Source organism: Octopus bimaculoides, chromosome 9 (assembly GCF_046866305.1).
Source record: "Octopus bimaculoides isolate indiv1 chromosome 9, ASM4686630v1, whole genome shotgun sequence".
Classification (NCBI taxonomy): Eukaryota; Metazoa; Mollusca; class Cephalopoda; order Octopoda; family Octopodidae; genus Octopus; species Octopus bimaculoides.
In genome coordinates, this window is record NC_142936.1 from 60,745,801 (window position 1) to 60,750,186 (window position 4,386).

Here is a 4,386-nt window from a genome sequence, read left to right on the forward strand (position 1 = left end):
TTGTAATACAACTGCAACTATATTTCAGCAGCAATGCGGTTACTGGTGTGGAGATAAACTGATGTTTATTGTGAGAACTCGTAGTAAGACGTAGAAATATTTCTGAACTGATTACTCATAGACAACCGATTTGAATAAGCACCTTCATATTTTATTTATAAAATATAATTTTAAAAAATACATTTATGCGTAATTTTTTCATTTTCAATTCCTGCTAGACTAACTTCATTTTTATTCAACGTAAATTTTTTTTAAATATTATTACAAGCGAATCAAAAATCAGTTTTAAAAAATGGAAGTTGACCTTAAGTGTCAATATTCGACAAATGAGTGTTTATTAGTCACGAAGAACACAAAAAAAAAATGATGAGAAAAAATATTCTCAGACAAAAGAAAATGTTATTCTAATAAATTTATTCAAAAAATGTTATTCCTAAAAGCATTTTCCTTTTTTTTTTTCTTCTTCAATTTTAATGTTCAATATGGCATTTCGCTGTTACTATTGTTTTGCTCGATGTTTACCGTGAGTAGATCTATGATTAAAGCTTTCTAGTCATGACCGTCCATCTTAGTTTAAGATAATGCATCCAGAACTATTATCAAAGTATTCTTTTACAAAATGTAGGATGTAGTGTGAGGGGAATTTGACAGCCTTTTCTAGCAGGTCTAGCAACCACGTAAATATTTACTCTAGGCTTTTAGTGTGGCAAACACAGTAGAGTAGCGGTCCTCATACCAAATGGTAATGTCATCTCTCTCTAAGTACTAACCTCAAGCATTGCCGGAATCAAGATTACGTTTCGTTCCTCTAGAATAGCTTTCTTTTAATTAACTTTACCCTTCTCCTGCAACAATGTAAGATATTCAATATTTTTAGATTGATTACTCAGACAGCGTTCATGACTATCTCAGTAGCTAGTAAGAGGAAGTAAGTTAGCGTCAAACGGAAACTTGGCCAGAATACTTGCAACAAAATGGACTAAAGACGCTTGAGGGTTAAAAGACGTGAGGGTAGTGTTAAAATAACCGTTGAATTAAGTCTACCACCGAAAGATATGAATAGTTCCTCAATGGACTTACACAGTCACAGTCTTCATCCATCAAACTGCATTCACAAGACTTTGTCCGACCTGAGACTTAAGTAGAAGATACTTGTCTAAGGTATTGTGCAATGATATCGAACCCAGTACCACATATTTGCATCGCGATCTTCTTAACTACAAGACCTATTTGCATTTTGGTTAAAGGAAGCCATGATGATATTTTACTTAAATATGAAATCTGATAGATGAGGGTTAAGTGAAAGTGACGTGTACTGATTCCAATCAAGTATCGAAACTGAGCTGCCACTTCGGCTCATTGAGAGGAATTATTGTTGCGCGTTTTAAATTAAATAAAGACAAATTCTAACTTTACCATGACATCAACCATTTTTTGGGAGATGTGCAGCCGAATGAATCAACAATTTTGCATGACTCGTATTTATTCCGATCGCAAAGGAAGGTTGAAAAGTATTGCCCTACGTAGGATTTGAATTCAGAATATAGAGAACAACACTAAATAGTTGAAGGTGTTTAGTCCGAAATCCCGGTATTTCTGTTACTCCACCTCGCTAGCGATATTAACATATTTAATAGATGCCTCTTCAAACCCTAAATTTATAAACGCCGTGATTTATTTTGTTTTAGCATTTTATCTTTTTAGTAAATTGTTTGGACATGAAATATGCATCCCAACTCTGCTCAACAGGTCAAAAGTTATACAGATAATATGAAATAAAATTGAAATTAGTTCAAGTTCGGTACTGTTTCTAATATACTTCCATCCGTATAAGCATGATCTTTTCACTGTTATTTCAACAAAGACACACACTGCTAATGACACTATTCAGACGTCATTCTTAAGAAAACTGGATACATCAGACCAGACAGACTTTTCCAAATGAAACGGGTCATTCCTCAATCTAGAAGCCAAGCTCCTTCGTTCGCAAGCATCCGCTTACTTGTTGACTGAATTATGTCGACTCTAACGAATTATTTAAAAGGGTAATAAAATTGTATGACTACTATGTCCTCTTCAGAGTTAATCAAGCAATATGGTTCTACTTTAGATAATAAAAGAATTAGCTTCAATATGGAATTGAAACCATGTTACTGTTTTTCGCTTCGCAGCACTTATTATTTGCTACAAGTTATTTTATGACAGCTTGAACGAAATTTCAAAGGGAAGGCAGTAGAATGCCAAAAACTGTGATGCATCTACCAAAATAAAAGCTCTTCAGATTTTACTTCTCTCTCTCTATACTTCTTTTTTTGCTTTGACATTCGAACCTTCAGAATCGATAAAAAAAAAGATACCAGTCATATATTGGTTTGACCAATTGACAATACCACTCTTTAAATATTTCTAGCTTCAGCTAGAAATCGATATTTAAAGCATTTAAAGTCGAAATATGATTGATACTTTTAGACAGAATTGAAATATTTGTTCTTTGTTTATAAAAATACTTTTAAATATTAACATTTTATCTGCAATAATATTTTATTGATGGTTCGATCATTTTATTTATTTATTTATTTTTGGCATTATTTCCCACAAGCTATTCAAAGATATTCTCTTTGAAAATATTTTAGTGTGCTGCCATATTTTTAATGAGATATTTCTAACTGACTGGCAGCTTTTTGAAACTGATGGCTCCGACTGATTACTAGACCTTTACAATACCAGATCTAACTGATGGCCTTTAAGAGTAATCAGTTAACATTAATCTCAAATTTTTGAATTATGAGATTTGATTGAGTTAGAGGTATTCTAAAATATTATATCTGTAAGAAAAGTATTGGATAGTACAGCTCGAACTAACGATCAGATCTTTACAAGTGTTAAGTATATTATGTCATGACTAACTGCCTGACAGCTTTGTCTCATTCCCGTTTTAGAAAAAGACGAAATCGAAGTAATTACCAGATTTCAGGGCTAAATCTAAGAGTCTAATAAAATTATTCATGTCATTCTTAGCTCTGTGTTTTATTTAGTTCCATACTCTAGTGAAAAAAATCATTTAGATATATTTAACAAAGCTATTAGTTATATATTAAGTTCTAGAAACATATTATGCTGATTCAATTGGCTGAACGATCTCCCTGTAAAACTTATTTTTGTTCTTCGTCAAAAGAAACCAATATTTAGATTTTTGTTCGGCTGATTGTGAAAGAACGATCCAGACGATAGTCCGTCTTCTATTGATTATACACATTTAACTTCTCTTATGTTGCTAATACCTTTCAGAAAAGCATAACGGTACGATTTTTCATTTCCCAGTCTCTTAAACTATTCAGCTTTTGTAGTCAGTGAAAAGAAACCTATTCTGAAATTATTTAACTCATCAAATAGAAGAACCTATTATGTTATTATAGCACATTGTCTTTTTGGCTGAAGAATGAACAAATCATCCTCAATCTCGATAATATCATCTTCCAAAGAAAGGTGGTGCTCGTGGTAGCCGTCGTAGTCGTGATCGTTGTCTTGGTCATGGAGGTCATGATGGCAGTAATACTAATGTGATAGTATCAGAAAATAGTCGGCTTGTCGAGTTACTCCGGAGGCAGTGGTCCAACCGATAAGACATTGGATTGCATCATTGGATTCCTACAAGGGAACTTTCTTTCAGTAATTACCGGGATAAATATATAAATGAATAAATAAATAAGCCACAAGTATCCTTGGTGTTATTGTTGGTGTGAACTAAATCAGTGATAAGTGTTTCATTGTCGTATTGTTCTCATAAGGCGAGAACAACAAGGCGAAGTCCAGGACCCAAATCAACGCCCACCGAGTAATGGCAATAATTAATCAATCAATCAATAAGTTAATCGCTAAACTCTCCGTTAGTTAACATTAAAATTCACTCTTGCTAAGTCTGTTATAGAAATATAGTGAGGTTGACTGTGCTACAACACTTTCAGCATCAATTGCATTGTTATTCTTGGTACACCATTGCTGTACTTGCAAATGGGTTGTCTCCATAGTCATCAGCAAATTTTATCGACCTCACCGGTCTTGGCGAGATCGATGCAATTAATGTTTGAAAAACATGAGCAGGAAACGATTTCCTAATGACTGAAGTTTGAGGTGGGGTTTCTTTAACAGAATATTCTATTAATATTAAATTACCGAAGGTAGCGATCAGGAAGAATCGTTAGCATACCGGAGCAAAATACTTATCGGCGTTTCGTCCGTCTTTACAGTCTGAGTTCAAATTCCGCCGAGATCGACTTTGCCTGTCATACCTTTCTGGGTCGATAAAATAAGCACCAGTTGAATACAAGGGACGATTTAATCGACTTACTCACTTCTGCGCAATTGCTGGCCTTGTGCCAAAATTTG

At 33.9% G+C, this 4,386-nt stretch overlaps 1 long non-coding RNA gene across 1 annotated transcript in view; it reads right to left on the reverse strand.

Moving 5' to 3' along the window:
• Positions 1–212: 212 nt before the first annotated feature.
• The window catches only part of LOC149134175 (uncharacterized), a 12,361-nt gene continuing 8,187 nt past the window's right edge, over positions 213–4,386 (reverse strand). The window contains exon 2 of the long non-coding RNA XR_016243156.1: positions 213–4,386. This exon is cut by the window's right edge and continues 486 nt beyond it. This is a non-coding gene — a long non-coding RNA (uncharacterized LOC149134175).